The sequence below is a fragment of the Saimiri boliviensis genome, chromosome 6 (genome assembly GCF_048565385.1).
Source record: "Saimiri boliviensis isolate mSaiBol1 chromosome 6, mSaiBol1.pri, whole genome shotgun sequence".
NCBI lineage: Eukaryota > Metazoa > Chordata > Mammalia > Primates > Cebidae > Saimiri > Saimiri boliviensis.
The window spans coordinates 71,591,007-71,609,928 of NC_133454.1; the positions used below are offsets into that span (position 1 = coordinate 71,591,007).

The 18,922-nt window shown below is 42.3% G+C and overlaps 1 pseudogene; it reads left to right on the forward strand.

Moving 5' to 3' along the window:
- Positions 1–1,336: 1,336 nt before the first annotated feature.
- On the forward strand, positions 1,337–18,559 carry LOC101039870 (developmental pluripotency-associated protein 4-like; annotated as a pseudogene).
- Positions 18,560–18,922: the final 363 nt, after the last annotated feature.

An 18,922-nucleotide genomic window follows, 5' to 3' on the forward strand; every position in this document is an offset into this window, starting at 1 on the left:
GCGTCTTTTTCTACTTCTTGGCAGCCTTGTGTAGCTCTGATGATTGCCAGGGCTGAGTTCAAACCTCACCCCACTCCACCCAACTAACCACCTATCCACAGGGAATCCTTGCACCTCGGTGGGCTACCAGAGAAATGGGAATAATAATCCCTGCTTCACAGTCTTTTTGTGAGGGTTGACCTAAAACTCCTCGGAAAGCAGGCATGTGGCATGCACCTGTTACCTGGAAGGCTGAGGCAAGAGGATTGCTTGAGCTCAGGAGATCAAGACTGCAGTGAGCCAAGACTGCACCTGTGAATAGTGACTGCACTCCAGCCTTGGCAACAGAGCAAGACTTCTTCTCTGACACAAAACAAACAAAAAAATCATTGGAATACAGGAGGCACTCAGTAAGTAATTTCCCTGCTTCCCTGCTTCTTGGGAAAAAGCAAATATCTGTTCATCCTCAGCACTTTCCTAAATTTAAATTATAACTTGAGATCAGTTATGTATATAAACCGGAGAGTTCATACAAAAGCAAAAAAATTTTTTTTTTATTTAATGTCTGGCTTGGTTTTCAAATAAAACCCATATTTTAAAAAGCTTCTGGCCAGGCTCAGTGAATCCTCCAACTTTGGGAGGCTGAGGCGGGTAGATCACTTGAAGTCAGGAGTTCGAAAGCAGCCTGGCCAACATGGTGAAACCCCATCTCTACTAAAAACACACACACAAAAAAAAATTAGCTGGGCATGGTGGCAGTTACCTGTAATCCCAGCTGCTCAGGAGGCTAAGGCAGGAGAACCGCTTGAACCCGGGAGATGGACGTTGCAGTGAGCTGAGACTCTGCCACTGCACTCTAACCTAGGTGAGACAGTGTCTATAAAAAAAAAAAAATTAATTACACATTACATTAAAAGTTTCCCTTTTTAGCCAGGCATGGTGGCAAATGCCTGTGGTCCCAGCTACCCAGGAGACTCAGGTGGGAGAATCACTTGAGCCCAGGAGGCGGAGGTTGTGGTGAGCCAAGATCACACCACTGCACCCCAGGCTAGGTGACAGAGTGAGACCCTCTCTCAAAAAAAAAAAAAAGTTTCTTTCTTTTGACTTGACTGACGTGCAAATCACTCTCAAACTCCTAGTCTCAGTTTGTAAGTTTCTAGGTCCAGGAGCTATGTCTTCCATGAATTTCTGTATAGCAATATTAACATGCCATCTACTCAGAGGATACTATTCAGGTGATGATTCCGAGACAGAGGGGATAAAACATTCTAAGAGATATTTTGGCTGGGATCAGAAGCCTACTAACTACCAAGTCCAGCCTTTTTTTTGGGGGTGGGGTGGGGTGGGGGTGGGGACAGGAGTCTTGCTCTGTCGCCAGGCTAGAGTGCAGTGGCACAATCTCAGCTCACTGCAGTCTCTGTCTCCCAGGTTCAAGCAATTCTCCTGCCTCAGCCTCCTGAGTAGCTAGGATTATAGACGCGTGCCACTCTGCCCAGCTAATTTTTGTATTTTTAGTTGAGACGGGATTTCACCATGTTGGCCAGGATGGTCTCGATCTCGACCTCATGACCTGCCCACCTCAGCCTCCCAAAGTGCTGGGATTACAGGTGTGCACCAAGTCCAGCCTTTTGGAGAAAGAAAAACAAGATTGGTGAGTCTTGTGAGGTTTCTAGGGCAAAATACTAGATCTCTTTCCCTACTTCTTTTTTTTTTTTTTTTGAGTCGAAGTCTTGCTCTGTTGTCCAGACTAACTCAATCTCAGCTCACAGCAACATCTGCCATCCAGGTTCAAGTGATTCTCCTACCTCAACATCCTGAGTAGCTGGGACTACAGGTGCATGCCATAACACCCTGGCTGGTTTTTGTATTTTTAGTAGAAATGGGATTTCTCTGTGTTGGCCAGGCTGGTCTCGAACTCCTGACCTCAAGTGATCACCCCACCTTGGCCTCCCAAAGTGCTGGGATTACAGGCATGAGCCACTGCGCCCGGCCTCTTTCCCCACTTCTTAAAGGCAGAGATTCAACCAAATAACCTAAAGCTCTTTACTTCTGTGATTCTAAAGACTGAGAGACAGTTTCTCCCAGGCTATAGTGTGAACACATTTTGAATGCTGGCCTCAATTTATGCTTCCAGGAAACCAGGGATGTAAATTCATGGGAGGTCAGCTGAGGCCAGCTTCTGAGTTCCATGCACCCATTTCCCCACCACACTCCTAGGGACACCCACTTCCAGTCAAGTGATTCAAAAGAAACCTGCTTTTTCTCAAACTCGTCTAATGTATCAGGCAAAAATGAGATAGCAACTCAGTCCTATTTGTGACATAATGGATAATTTACTGCACAGAAATGTTCTAAGTAACGGTAATATTTTTTTTATTTTTTTTTATTTTTTTTTAATTTATTTTTGAGACAGAATTTCACTCTTGTTACCCAGGCTGGAGTGCAATGGCGCGATCTCGGCTCACTGCAACCTCCGCCTCCTGGGTTCAGGCAATTCTCCTGCCTCAGCCTCCTAAGTAGCTGGGATTACAGGCACGCGCCACCATGTCCAGCTAATGTTTTGTAATTTTAGTAGAGACAGGGTTTCACCATGTTGACCAGGATGGTCTCAATCTCTTGACCTCGTGATCCACCCGCCTCGGCCTCCCAAAGTGCTGGGATTACAGGCTTGAGCCACCGCGCCCGGCCAGGTAATATTTTTTAAAAGAATATTTTATTCAGGAGGAATGTACATTAAGTAAGGAAATTATTATATCTCTGTAGATGAGTTTGTTTCAGGGCACTTTGAAAACCACAGTGTGCTACACAAATGAAAATATTCATTGTACATACGTTGTAAGCCATATATTATATGAGGTGTTGGGGTAAACAAGACCAGTTCTGTTCTCAAGGAGCTCAGCTGGGCTGGAGGATGGTGGAGCAGGAAAGACAAACTGTAGACCATCAATCACCATACTGGGTGATCAAAGCTACAAATAGATGTGTGTACAAAGCACCCAAGAACAGGTACACAGATGAGGGACATCTGACCTGGTCTGGGGGTCAGGAAGGTTTTTGGAGGAACATACCTAAAGGTCAAACAGATATTATCCAGGTAAAGAAAGTTAAGTGAAAGTTATTGTAGGTAAAGGGAATTGTTCATGCAAAGGCCCAGAAACAAGATAAAAACATTCAAGGTGCATCCAAGGGACTGCCAGCTGTCAGTATGGCTGGATTGCAGACTTAAAGATCTACTGGGTAGACTGAGGCAGAAGAATGACTTGAACTTAGGAGGCGGAAATTGTGGTGAGCCAAGATTGCGCCACTGCGCTCCAGCCTGGGCGACAGAGTAAAACTCTGTCTGAAAAAAAAAAAAAAAAAAAAAGACACTACTTTCCATTTTACGTATATACCCAAAGTGCAAAGTGGAATCGCTTGGTATTGGTGATTCTATATTTAAATTTTTGAGGAACCGTCATCCTGTCTTCCATGGCAGCTGGAACATGCTCATTCCCAGCAGCAGTGTATAAGTGTTTCAGTTTCTGCATATCCTCGTCGACACTTATTTTTGGGTTTTTTTGATAGTAGGCATCCTAACAGGTGTAAGGTGGTCTCTCATGGTGGTTTTGTTTAATGATTAGTGATGTCGTGGCTCTTTCATGTGGTTATTAGCCATCTGTGTGTCTTCTTTGGAGAAATGTCTATTTAAGGCTTCTGCCTATTTTTGAATGAAAATTTAAGAATTATAATTTTATGCAACTTGGATGAATCTCACATAGAGTTGAATAAAAGACACAAAATAGTACATACAATATAATTTCATTTATATAATGTTTAAGAACAGGTAAAACAAATATTTGGTGTTAAAAATCAGGATACTGGTTATTCTTTGGGTGAATAGTGACTGACGGTAGACACAAAGGATCACTTCTGGGTGTTGGTAACGTTTCCTGATGTGTGTCCTCATTATACAGGGATGTTTGCTTTATAAAAGTTTCTCATGCTGTATACTCAGGATTTGTGCACTCTTTTATATGTATTTTACTTCCAGAAAAAGTTTACTTTAGGCTGAGAGCAGTGGCTCATACCTGTAATCCCAGCACTTTAGGAGGCTAAGGCGGGAGGGTTGCTTTAGTCCAGGAGTTCGAGACCAGCCTGAGCAACATAGGGAAACTCTGTCTCTCCAAAAAATACAAAAATTAGCCGGCTGCGGTGGTGCATGCCTCAGCTACTTGGGAGACTGAAGTGGGAGGATCACTTGGGCCTGGGAGGTTGAGGCTGCAGTGAGCCATGACCACACCACTGCACTCCAGCCTGGGTAACAGAGCAAGAATCTGTCTCAAATTTTTTTAAAAATTTTACTTTCAAAGTGTACTTAAACATGGATATTGATAATGTGTGTGTGTGTGTGTGTGTGTGTGTGTGTATGTGTGCGTGTAGGGATGATAAGAATTTGCTGGCCAAGTAAAGATCTTAAGAGTGTACCAGGCAAAGGGAACGAGTGGTCCACAGGCCCTAAGGTGAGAATGAGTTTGGCATATCCAACGCACAGAAAGAAGGCCTGTGTGACTGGAGTGAAGTGAATGAGGAGATGAATGTGAGACCATTCATTAGTCCGTTCATCAAATATGTAACAGCTGTACCAGAGGCTAAGCAGTCAGAGGACAGCCACTTGTTTGGAAAGTTTGGCAGAGAGGAAGGAGTAAAAATAGACCTTGTGGAAGAGGTGGGCAAGCCCTAAGGATGGTTCATTTCAATTTACACACATGCAGTGGAAAGAAAGACTGAAGAATAGGGAACAGACCACAAAAGCAAGGTCCTGGAGCAAACAGCAGGGGATAGAATAATGGGTAAAAGTAGGAGAGATTACTCTGAAAGGAATATGAGAAACTTAGAAATAAAAGAGAGTGATGGCCAGGCAAGGTGGCTCATACCTGTAGTCCCAGCACTTCGGGAGGCCAAGGTGGGTGGATAGCTTGAGTTCAAGAGCAGCCTAGGCAACATGGTGAAACCCAATTTTACCAAAAAGAAAATTAAAAATTAGCCGAGCATGGTAGTGCACATTTGTGGTCCCAGCTACTTGGAAGGTTGAAACAAGAGGATTACTTGAGCCCAGGAGGTCGAGGCTGCAGCGAGCCATGTTTGTGCCACTGTACTCCAGCCTGGGCAAAAGAATGAGAGCCAATCTAATAAAAAAGAGAGAGAATCATAACAGCAAACATTTTGAAATGAAGAGAAGTAAAAGAGATTCTACAATCATTTCAGTGAAGTTCGAAGAATGGTCACATATGAAGGAAGGTTAGTGGGCCTGGAGAGCTATTTATTAAAAAGATAATCTTGAAAGTCTTTTTCCCCTAAAGTGTGGATTAATGAAGAAACTTGGAACTGCTGATGCACCCCTGACACTGTTCTCTGTTCTATGCCATGCATAGCTGTTGGGAGCTCTTACCATGGTGCTGCCCGAACATTCTAAAGTGTAATGTGCCAGGCTTCCTGTGGGCTCACCACAGGCCTTTGAACCATAGACACAGTGTTCCACATCCAGCACAACCACCCGCAGGGCAAGCCACCAGCCAATATGTGACAGGGCCTTGGAAATTCACAGGAGAAGTATGCAAAGCATGTTGTTCTCTACATATCCACAATCAGTGATGACACAGAGATGTTAATAAACATGTTAAGAAAGAGGACTAAAACTACTATGAGGTACTATTACAGTTGAGAGCATCTCATGCTGTACCTTCACCACTTATCGGATATTACAATAGAGGGCCTGTGGATAACACCATTTTCAAGTCACACCAGGATTTTGGAGGACATTCTCAACAACGAGAAAAGTTATAATTCATTGCTCAGTTTTACGGAAGCTGATTTTCTAAGGTTTCCTGGCATAAAAAGATACCAGTACATTGATGTTATGAGTCAGTGTAGATTGCCAAAAGTTTTCCTTTTCGGCATTTGACCAGTGGTCACCTATTGATCATCTCTCATCAATGTTGTCAGTAGAAACTGCCATAGACACATTGTGGATGATGTAGGCTGGTCAGATCACAAAAATGACATGAAGATATGCACTTTGCCTGAGAAATATGCTATCAATAAGATCTGACATAAATTTTATTCTCTTGAAGGTTTATAATAATTGAGTACAAGGTGGTTAGATGATTACTTGAAACTATGTAAGATCTCCTTCTTTCCTTCCTTCCTTCCTTCCTTCCTTCCTTCCTTCCTTCCTTCCTTCCTTCCTTCCTTCCTTTCTTCCTTCCTTCCTTCTTCCCTCCCTTCCTTCCTTTCTTTTGTCACCAGGCTGTGTACAGTGGCATGATCTCGGCTCACTGCAACTTCCAACTCCCGAGTTCAAGTGATTCTCCTGCCTCGGCCTCCTCAGTAGCTGGGATTACAGGCACCCACCACCATGCCCCACTAATTTTTGTATTTTTAGTAGAGATTTGGTTTCATCCTGATGGCCAGGCTGGTCTCTAACTCCTAACTTCAAGTGACTTACCCACCTCTGCCTCCCAAAATGCTAGGATTACAAATGTGAGCCACGGCGCCTAACCATTGTTTCTTTCAATAGGTGACATACTAATGTTGCAGAGCTTGCAAATGCTCTTAGGATAGACTTAGGCTTGCTTAAGAATGTTTTCATGTATAGCCGTTTTGGCTTTGCCCATATAATTAATACATTTGGATCAGGCTGCTCTGCTTGTGGAATAGCCATTCTTTTTTGTTGTTGTTTATTTTTTGGCTGTTGTTTTGTTTCATTTTTGAGACAGAGTCTCACTCTGTCGACCAGTCTGGAGTGCAGTAGCATGATCGTTGCCCACTGCAACCTCTACCTCCCGGGTTCAAACTATTCTCCTGCCTCAGCTTCCTGAGTAGCAGGGATTACAGGTACACACCACCACACCTGGCTAATTTTTGTATTTTTAGTAGAGACGCAGTTTCACCATGTTGGCCAGGCTGGTCTTCTGACCTCAAGTGATCCACCCACCTCTGCCTCCAAAGTGCTGGGATTACAAGTGTGAGCCACTGTGCCCAGCTGTAATAGCCATTCTTTATTCCTTTACTTAATATAGTTGCTTTCATTAAATAAGTAATTAATTAATTTTAATCAACTTCATTCATCATGGTACAACGTTAAATCTGTAAACAGATTTTTTTCTTTTTAAGACAAAGTCTCACTGTTACCCAGGCTGGAGTGCAGTGGTGTGATCATGGTTTACCGCAGCCCCCAAACTCTTGGGCCCAAGCAATTTTCCTGCCGCAGCCTCTCAAGTAGGTCTCACATTGTTGCCAGGCTGGTCTTGAATTTCTGGACTCAAGTGATCCTCCCACCTTAGCCTCCCAAGTCATTGGGATTATAGGTGCTTGCCACCATGCCCAGTTTAATGATGGGAAATCTTTCAGCAAAAGTTGGCACATTTTCACGTGAATGTCTGGACAACTTTTTTAAAGACCTAGAAAAGGTTCAAAACATTGGTGAAAAAGTACAGAATATAGAGAAATTTTGTTCAGGCACTTACTCTGAGAAGCACAACACTGTGTCTGTGTCTTAATGATGTGGTTACACAACCAAAACAACCCAACTGTGATCTTCTTCTCAATATCTTACACTGTGAAAGCCTTCTTGATTTGGAACCTGTGACTTGCAGCAGCATTCCAAACAAGAATTGCATATTGCCTGTTTTCATAGCTCCCCTCATCAGTGAATCCAGTCCATCAGAGTAGAGCTCCTCAGCATATTAGACGTTATCCAGAAGTTGTTCCCAGAAGTCATATCCCCATTTCTTTTACTTTCCAAAGGTACAAGATCTCAAAAGCTGTCAGACATATTTCAGGGTTGTTATTTTTGCTATATTATTATTACATCTTGGAGTTATGATCCATGAAGTAATTCACATTCACATGAAGTTGCTTTATATGTGCTTACAATGTTGAATGGTGGGATGAGAGAAATCTTTTCCATTTGATAAAATAAAACCACACGGGGACTTTGCTTGTGTCATATGGATGCTCATAAAACATTGCAAGTATTAAGGAACAAAGTGGGTTTGCAGGATTTCTGTGGCATGTCACCATGCTGTACCTTCTCATCAACGCAGATGGAAAGTGTGGTGATGCTTCTGATGAAAAAGGAATACCTGATTTGACTTCCTGCTTTGAGCAGATGACAGAACAGAGTCATTTGAAATGGTCATTGTGGAAGCAACCACAGATTCAACAACATTACAGAAATTTTATATGTTGCTACAACAGAAACATACTGGGTTCCTATTGAGCTGTGCTTGTAATTCTGTTTAGTTCTGAATTAAATGAGTTTGTAGGAAAACAGTCACACACACACTTTGCAGAAAAGAAAGCCTTTGAAAACTCTTCGTTCCAGAAGGAAACTATATATGTTCTTAACTTTATTCATTCTAGGAAGTTGCTTTAACACTAGATATTCATATTGAGGCTAGTTTTTTCAGTGTTCTTTACCTAAATCTTAAGTTCCACTTCTTGAAAAGAATGTTATGTTTAGAGATGGCATCTTATCAGAATGAAGAGATGGTCACCTTCCTCACTTCTCTCTGCTAATCTTCATTTGCAATAATTTTGTCACATAACTTGTTATGCACAATCTGTGTCTTTTTTCTTAAAGTTGGCTTTATACTGCCAGTCACTAAAAAGAATCCTGCTGGTGCAGAATAACTTAGACTTAAATTATGTTCAAAGTGTGTTGTGTTGTAGTTTGGGAAACATTTAGTATTGTCTGGAGTCTTGATCATTATATCCTAATTCAACAAAGAGCTTTTTAGCAAAAAGCACTCACTATATTTTTTTGCCTTGAGACAAACTGCATTTTAAAAATAAGTCTAAGGATAAACTTTATAGACTTTATGATAACTGTTAACATAATGTCATTATGAATATTATGGTGATTTTAGGTTTTAGTTTGTCAAACATATATCTGGTTTAATTTTATATTTTGTTACCTACACTCTGGAGGACAATGGACATTTTATTCTTCCTGTGAAAAGGCTTTCTGGTATTTAAAGTAGCAAAAGTATAAAACAATAAACATCCAGTACTGAGAAATTATATGATGGAACATTAAAAATTCCTGGGGATATTTATAAATTATGTCAGTTAAACCTGGTCTAAGATATGCAAATCAGCATAACTTAAACTTGTTTTAGAAGGTCTCAACTCAGACTATGAACTATGAAGATTCACTGACATCTCATGGAAGACATGGAAAACATTCCTGTTTCTTTTTGCTTTTTAACCCATTTAGAATTTATTCAAAAGGCAAAGCCATCCTTAAGAGAATGCTAAAATGGGCCAGGTGTGGTGGCTCACACCTGTGATCCCAGCACTTTGGGAGGCTGAGGTGGGTGGATCATTTGAGGTCAACAGTTTTAGACCAGCCTAGCCAATATGGTGAAACCCTGCCTCTACTAAAAATACAAAAATTAGCTGATGTGGTGGTGGGTGCCTGTATTCCCAGCTATTCGGGAGGCTGAGGCAGGAGAATCTCTTGAACCTTGGAGGTGGAGGTTGCAGTGAGCCAAGATTGTTCCACTGCACCCTAGCCTGGGCAACGAGCAAGACACTGTCTCAGAAAAAAAAAGAGAGAGAGAGAGAGAAAGAGAATGCTAAAATGTCCCAATTTGCATTTTGGGTTTTTTCCTTTTATTTTTTTGAGACAGAGTCTTGTTCTGTTGCCCAGGCTGAGTGCAGTGATGCGATCACAGCTCACTGCAGCCTCAACCTCTCAGGCTCAGCCTCCTGAGTAGTTCAGGTGATCCTCGCACCTCACCCTCCTGAGTAGTTGGGACCACAGACATGCACCACCATGCCCAGCTAAATTTTTAAAAATTGTTTGTAGAGATGGGGTCTCCCTATGTTGCCCAGGCTGGTTTCTGAGTCCTGGGCTCCAGTGATCCTCCTGCCTTGCCCTCCCAAAGCATTGGGATTACAGGCATGAGCCACCATGCCCAGCCATTTCCACTCCCCGCCCCCCACCATTTTTGTTAACAGTTTTATTGAAATATAATTTATATAGCATACAATTCATCCATTCAAAGTATACAATTCAATAGCTTATAGTTTATTCACACAGTTGTGCAACCATCACCACAATCAATTTTAGATCATTTTCATTGCCCCGCAAACAAGCCCTCATACCCATTAGCTGTCAGGACCCAACCTCCCCATTCCCTGAAGCCCTGCCTTCTGTCTTTATGTATTTGCCTGTTCTGGACATTTTATATAAATGGAAGCATACAATGTGTGGTCTTCCATGACTGGCTTCTTTTATGTAGCATAATCTTTTCAAGGTTCATCCATGGTGTAGCATGGATCAGTACTTCATTCCTTTTCATTACTAAATAATGTTCCATTGTTTGGATATACCACATTTTATTAACATATATCCATTCATCAACTGATGGATGTTTGGGTTATTTCCATTTTTTGGCAAACGTATTTTTTAAACAATGTTTATATGTAGGTCTGCTGCTCACTTTGGGTTTTTCTTTTCACAGAATCTTTAAAAACTTTTTTAGAGATGTGAGGTCTCACTACGTTGTCCAGGCTGAACTCAACCTCCTGGGCTCAAGTGATATTCCTGTCTCAGCCTCCTCAGTACCTGGGACTATAGGTGTGAGCCACTGTGCCCAGCTTCTTTTCATAGACTCTTTATGGAAAAATAGAATTTGTTTCCATCTTGGTAGCAACTATTACTGCATACCTTCACTCTGATTTAAGAATTTTTTTTTTTTTTTTTTTTTTAGACGGAGTTTCGCTCTTGTTACCCAGACTGGAGTGCAATGGCGCGATCTCGGCTCACCGCAACCTCCGCCTCCTGGGTTCAGGCAATTCTCCTGCCTCAGCCTCCTGAGTAGCTGGGATTATAGGCACGCGCCACCATGCCCAGCTAATTTTTTTTTTGTATTTTTAGTAGAGACGGGGTTTCACCGTGTTGACCAGGATGGTCTCGATCTCTCGACCTCGTGATCCACCCGCCTCGGCCTCCCAAAGTGCTGGGATTACAGGCTTGAGCCACCGCGCCCGGCCTGATTTAAGAATTTTTGGACCAAGTTTCACTTCTCCTCTGAGTATGGAGAAGGCAAAAGGCAAAGAGTAGACCTCCAAAGAGAAGTCGAGGGAAAAGGATCAGCAGGCTTCTAATCAAACACAATTGCTTTGCCAGGAACATCAGCAAAGGGAACCAAAGGAAAAATATCTCCTAAAGGCGAAAAAGCACTCTGCCCAAAGAAGGAGGCAGAGTACAGGGACAACCCCCAAACCTCAGAATAAGAAACCAATCCCTTCATTAGCCTCTAAACTGCCACCTATTAACTGGATTCACTGGGACGTTCTGCGGGCCTGGTGCCAATAATTAAAGGCAGAGGCATACAGGCCTTTGGTGCCAGAAATAAGCTTCTGTGTGCCTTTGCCTACCCAAATCAAAAGGATTTTCTTAGCACAGCAAGAAGCCAGAATCCAGAAATCATTTCTTCTTGGTCCACCAAAAGTCAACGGTGGACCAAGAAGAAACATCCCTGCAAAGCTCTGAGGAGATGCATCCTCCTGAAGTGGCTCTTCCCCCTGAGGAGGGGTTGCCTGCCCTAGAGGAGTCGGCTGCTCTTCTTTTTATTTTATTTTATTTTATTTTTTTACTTCATTTTAGGTTTTGGGGTACATGTGAAGAACATGCAAGATTGTTGCATAGGTACACACATGGCAGTGGGATTTGCTGCCTTCCTTCCCCTCACCTATATCTGTCATTTCTCCCCGTGCTATCTCTCCCCACCCCCCGTCCCTCCCCCATTTCCCCCCAACGGACCCCAGTGTGTAGTGCTCCCCTCCCCGTGTCCATGTGTTCTCATTGTTCAACACCCGCCTATGAGTGAGAACATGCGGTGTTTCATTTTCTGCTCTTGTGTCAGTTTGCTGAGAATGATGGTTTCCAGGTTCAGGACGCTAATACAGTTATTGTGACAACTTCTGCCCCAGAAGCTTTGCTGGTCTCCTGAGCCAGAATTGCAGCCAGGGTGAAGATGCCAGAGGCAGAGGACTCTCCGCAAGAGGCCCATGTTGTCAGGTGGTGTGTGGTCCATGGGAATAGTCTCCCTGCAGACACAGATGGTTGGGTTCACCTTCAGTTTCACGCTGGATAAGCCTGGGTTCCAGAAAAGCAAGAAGGGGAAGCGAGTGCACTCTTCTTGCTTCCTGACTCCAGTTTTCCACCCCCGCACCCTGTGGTGTATGGTACCCCAAATGTGTTTACAGGAACAAGGTCTTCATAAAAAGTCTCCAGTGGGAGTAGAATATCAGGAAAAAGACCACATCTTTGGTAATTAATGGCAGAAAGGCTGGACAGTTGATTCCATGGTGCTGCTGACCGGTGAACTCTCCACACCTGCTTACCGGCCGTGCAGACTGATGGGGTGGCAGATGTTAGCCTAAGACCCCTAGCAGTGCCTGCTGCTTTGTGGGTTGAGATATAGACTCTTACTTTTAAAGATGTAAAAACATTTCACAAATTGCCATAAATTATAGTTAATATGTAGAAAAACTTATTCATACTACCTTTCTAAAATAGAAATGTCTCCAGCAGCTCTTTTAAGTGGGAATTTCTTCAGCTGAGCGTTGTGAAGGAGTTCAGAAGACAAACAGTAGTTTGCTCCTGTGCTCAACTTCCCTGATCCCAATAATGACTACTTTAGGAGCTGCTTCATTCAAATTGTAATCTCATAAAATGTAAAGTTTTTTAAGACAAAGAAAGGTTGTTAATTCTCTCCTTCCCCAAAACACATGATTTTCAATATTCCAAACAATCTTTTTCAAGGTTCTCTTACTAACCTGCAGTTTCTATGATTTGACTCCAGGATAAAGACACGAGGTGGCCAAGAGTGGTGGCTCACACCTGTAATCCCAGCATTTTGGGAGGCCGAGGCAGGTGGATCACAAGGTCAAGAGATTGAGACCATCCTGGCCAACATGATGAAACCCCATCTCTACTAAAAATACAAATATTAGCTGGGCACTTGTGGCATGTGCCTGTAGTCCCAGCTCTTGGAAAGCTGAGGCAAGAGAATTGCTTCTACCCGGGAGGCAGAGGTTGCAGTAAGCCAAGATGGCGCCACTGCACTCCAGTCCTGGCCTCAGGTAATCTACCCATCTAGGCAGTAGCCACCACCCCCAGTCTACTCCCTAAATTTTTTAAAAATTTATTTATTATACTTTAAGTTCTGAGGTACATGTGCAGGTCGTGCAGGTTTGTCACATAGGTATACATGTGCCGCGGTGGTGGTTTGCTGCATCCATTGCCCTGTCACCTACATTAGGTATTTCTCCTAATGCTGTCCCTCTCCAATCCTCCCACCCCATGCTATTCCTCCCCTCCCCACTCACCCCCCAGGCCCTGGTGTTTGATGTTCCCCTTCCTGTGTCCATGTGTTCTCATTGTTCAACACCCACTTATGAGTGAGAACATGCAATGTTTGGTTTTCTGTTCTTGTGTCAGTTTGCTGAGAATGATGGTTTCCAGTTTCATCCATGTCCCTGCAAATGACATGAACTCATCTTTTTTTATGGCTGCATAGTATTCTATGGTGTATATGTGCCACATTTTCTTTATCTAGCCTATCATCGATGGGCATTTGGGTTGCTTCCAATCTTTGCTATTGTGAACAGTGCCACAATAAATATACATGTGCATGTGTCTTTATAACAGAATGATTTATAATCATTTAGGTATATACCCAGTAATAGGATTGCTGGGTCAAATGGTATTTCTATGTCTAGATCCTTGAGGAATTTCCACACTGTCTTCCACAATGGTTGAATTAATTTACACTCCCACCAACAGTGTAAAAGCATTCCTATTTCTCCATATCCTCTCCAGCATCTATTGTCTCCTGATTTTTTTTTTTTTTAATATATATGGAGTCTCACCCTGTGGCCCAGGCTGGAATGCAGTGGCGCAATCTCAGCTCACTGCAACCTCTGCCTCCCAGGTCCCTGTTCAAGCAATTCTCCTACCTCAGCCTCCCAAGTAGCTGGGATTACAGGCACAAGCTACCATACCCAGCTAATTTTTGTATATTTTACTAGAGACGAGTTTCACCATGTTGGCCAGTCTGGTCTTGAACTCCTGATCTCATGATCTGCCCACCTCAGCCTCCCAAAGTGCTGGGATTACAGGCGTGAGACACCATGCCCGGCCATGATTTTTTAATGATGGCCATTCTAACTGACATGAGGTGGTATCTCAATGTGGTTTTGATTTGCATTTCTCTAATGACCAGTGATGATTAGCTTTTTTTCATATGTTTTTTGGCTGCATAAATGTCTTCTTTGAAAAATGTCTGTTCATATCCTTTGTCCACTTTTTGATGGGGTTGTTTTTTTCTTGTAAATTTGTTTAAGTTCTCTGTAGATTCTGGACATTAGCCCTTTGTCAGATGGGTAGATTGCAAAAATTTTTCCCCATTCTGTTGGTTGCCAATTCACTCTATTGATAGTTTCTTTTGCTGTGCAGAAGCTCTTAAGTTTAATTAGATCCCATTTGTCTATTTTGGCCTTTGTTGCCATTGCTTTTGGTGTTTTAGTCATGAAGTCCTTGCCCATGCCCATGTCCTGAATGGTATTGCCTAGGTTTTCTTCTAGAGTTTTTGTGGTGTTAGGTCTCATGTTTAAATCTTTAATCCATCTAGAGTTAATTTTTGTATAAGGTATAAGGAAGGGATCCAGTTTCAGCTTTCTGCATATGGCTAGCTAGTTTTCCCAACACGATTTATTAAATAGGGAATCCTTTTCCCATTGCTTGTTTTTGTCAGGTTTGTCAAAGATCAGATGGTTGTAGTTGTGTGGCTTGCTTTCTGAGGCCTCTGTTCTGTTCCATTGGTCTATGTCTCTGTTTTTGTTTTTTGGTACCAATACCATGCTGTGGCTTGTTTGTTTGTTTGTTTGTTTTTGAAACAGTCTTGCTCTGTTGCCCAGGCTGGAGTGCAGTGGTGCAATCTCAGCTTACTGCAACCTCCACCACCTGGGTTCAAGCAATTCTCTGCCTCAGTTTCCCAAGTGGCTGGGATTACAGGTGCCTGCCACCATGCCTGGCTAATTTCTGGGGTTTTTTTGTTTTGTTTTGTTTTTTGAGATGGAGTTTTGCTCTTGTTATCCAGGCTGGAGTGCAATGGGGAGATCTTGGCTCACTGCAACCTCTGCCTCCTGGGTTCAAGCAATTTTCCTGCCTCAGCCTCCCAAGTAGGTGGGACCACAGGCACATGCCACCATGCTCAGCTGATTTTTTGTATTTTTAGTAGAGACAGAGTTTCACCATGTTGACCAGGATGGTCTCAATCTCTTGACTTCATGATCCACCCACCTCAGCCTCCCAAAGTGCCGGGATTACAGGTGTGAGCCACCGTGCCCAGCTAATTTCTGTATTTTTAGTAGAGACAGGTTTTCACCATCTTAGCCAGGCTGAGTCTTGAACTCCTGACCTCGTGATCCACCCACCTCGGCCTCCCAAAGTGCTGGGATTACAGGCATGAGCCACCGTGCCCAGGCTACCATTCTGTTTTGATTACAGTAACCTTGTAATATAGTTTGAAGTCAGGTAGCATGCCTCCAGCTTTGTTTTTTGTTTTGCTTAGGATTGTCTTGGCTAATCAGGCTCTTTTTTGGTTCCATATGAAGTTTAAGGTGGTTTTTTCCAATTTTATGAAGAAAGTCATTGGTAGCTTGATGGGGATAGCATTGAATCTATAAATTAATGTGGGCAGTGTGGCCATTTTCACAATATTGATTCTTCCTAACCATGAGCATGGAATGTTTCTCCATCTGTTTGTGTCCTTTCTTATTTCCTGGAGCAGTAGTTTGTAGTTCTCCTTGAAGAGGTCCTTCACATCCCTTGTTAGTTGTATTCCTAGGTATTTTATTCTCTTTGTAGCAGTTGTGAATGGGAGTTCACTCATGATTTGTCTCTCTGTCTATTATTGGTGTTTAGGAATGCTTGTGATTTTTGCACATTGTATTGTTTTGCACATTTTGCATCCTGAGACTTTGCTGAAGTTGCTTATCAGCTTAAGGAGATTTTGGGCTGAGACAATGGGGTTTTCCAAATATACAATCATGTCATCTACAAACAGGAACAATTTGACGTCCTCTCTTCCTATTTGAATACCCTTTATTTCTTTCTCTTACCTGATGGCCCTAGCCAGAACTTCCAATACAGTTTTGAATAGGAGTGGTGAGAGAGGGCATCCTTGTCTTGTGCCAGTTTTCAAAGGGAATGCTTCCAGTTTTTGCCCATTCAGTATGATATTGGCTGTGGGTTTGTCATAAATAACTCTTTATTATTTTGAGATATGATCCATCGATACCTAGTTTATTGAGAGTTTTTAGCATAAATAATTTCAAAGGTTGTCTTGGATCATTAATTCCATTTAGTATCTTAAATGTTAATTAGAAGAACTGATATCACTTTTTAGATTTTTGGCATTATCTTCCTTAGGCAGTTTGTGCCATGTTATAATTTTGTTTAATTCTTTTATAGTATAATTGTTTACTAGTTTAAAACTGTACCCTAAGTGACCAAATAAGATATCTGGCAAACAAAGAATTTGAGAATGTTATTACGTAAATACTTTTTCTGACTTTTTCTTCTTTATAAAACTATATGTAGCCAGGCACTACACATAGTAGCTATGGCATGGTTTGTGCCTTGGTTAATCCCAACTACTCAGGAGGGTGAGGTGGGAGGACTGCTTGAGTCCAGGAGTTCAAGGCTGCAATGAGCTATGATCACACCACTGCACTCTAGCCTGGGCAACAGAGTGAGACCCTATCTCTAAAAATAAAATAACAAAACTATGTGCGGCTTAACTTCTATAAATATATGTCTTTCTTAAGACTGTTAATATAAGCATGTGTTCAATACTATGGCCTATATATAGGATTTAATATTTTTCACCAGGTTACCTGTGGCATAGTCAGTGCTGTATTTGGGGTAAGTGTAAATATTTAGTTTTCTACTTTGTCTTACATGAAGTAAAAACTAAAAGTATGTTATAAATATTTGTCTAAGTCAGAAAACTAGGGTCGGACGCAGTGGCCCACACCTGTAATCCCAGCACTTTGGGAGGCCAAGGTGGGTGCATCACCTGAGGTCAGGAGTTCGAGACCAGCCCGACCAAAATGGTGAAACCCTGTCTCTACTAAAAATACAAAAATTAGCTGGGTGTGGTGGCAGGCATCTGTAATCCCAGCTACTCGGGAGCCTGAGGTAGGAGAATCCCTTGAACCTGGGAGGCAGAGGTTGCAATGAGCCAAGATCATGCCATTGCACTCCAGCATGGGCGACAAAAGCAAAACTCTGTCTCAAAAAAAAAATAGAGAGAAAACTAGGCTTGGTGTGGTGGCTAACACCTGTAATCCCAGCACTTTGGGAAGCTGAGGTGGGTGGATCACTTGAGGCCAGGAGTTTGAGACCAGCCTGGCCAACATGGTGAAACCCCATCTCTACTAAAAATATGAAAAATTAGCCCAGTGTGGTGGCTTGCACCTGTAATCCCAGCTACTTGGGAGGCTATGGCAGGGAGGCAGAGGTTGCAGTGAGCCGAGATCTTGCCACTGCACTTCAGGACAGGCAACAGAGCACAACTCTGTCTCAAAAAAAAGAAAGAGAGAGAGAGAGAGAAAGAAAAAGAAAGAAAACTAATATATCAAAATAAAATAATTTCTAGTTAATTTGATTCACTCACTTATTCCTCCAATAATTGTTATTGAATTATTATATATTACTACTGCTTTTTAGTACATACCTTCTACAATTTTTAAACTGAAGAGTTAAATACTTCATTTGATCAGGGTTCTTTAAACTCATTTTCATTTGCATTGTTTTATAACTATAGTTATTATCCATGTGTTAGCACTCTGAGCCTACTGTAATGATGAGTACCTTAACAAATAACTGGCTGTTTCTAATGGTTGGCAGTAAACTCAGTTTTTCTTGAATTTAGAGCTTAAAATATGGGAGTAATTTGCTGCTATATTTCCTTTGAGAGATAAGGAAAAACAGAATCTAATAACAATCACGGATTTTAGGGAAAGCACTGAAAAATCATATGATCAATTCTGGCTTCTTATGTAAGCATGGAGAGATTGCCAACTGAAGATCTGTCATACTCTAAGAAGTTAAGGAGAATTTGCATTTTTAGAACTGTGAGCAAAATGAGAACTACTGCCATGTTTATGCTTTATGAATTTAGTTTTATTTTACTCACACAATTCATGGAAAAAAATGCATCTTTTAAGTCAGTGTTTTTCCAATTCAACTTTTTTTTTTTTTTTTTTTTTTTTTTTTTGAGATGGAGTTTCACTCTTGTTACCCAGGCTGGAGTGCAATGGCGCGATCTCAGCTCACCGCAACCTCCACCTCCTGGGTTCAGGCAATTCTCCTGCCTCAGCCTCCTGAGTAGCTGGGATTACAGGCACGTGCCGCCATGCCCAGCTAATTTTTTGTATTTTTAGTAGAGACGGGGTTTCACCATGTTGACCAGGATGGTCTCGATCTCTTGACCTCATGATCCGCCCACCTCGGCCTCCCAAAGTGCTAGAATTACAGGCATGAGCCACCGTGCCCGGCCCCAATTCAACTTTTAAAATACAGGATATGGGGCAGCCTCGGTGGCTCATGCCTGTAACCCCAGCACTTGGGGAGGCCAAGGCGGGTGGATCCAAAAAAAAAAAAAAAAAGATTCTCTTGCTTGAAAGAATGAGTAAAAAAAAAAAAAAAGAGAGAGAGATAGAGACCATCCTAGCCAACATGGTGAAACTCCGTCTCTACTAAAAATACAAATATTAGCTGGGTGTGGTGGCGCGCCTGTAGTCCCAGCTACTCAGGAGGCTAAGGCAGGAGAATCACTTGAACCTGGGAGACTGAGGTTGCAGTAAGCAGAGATTG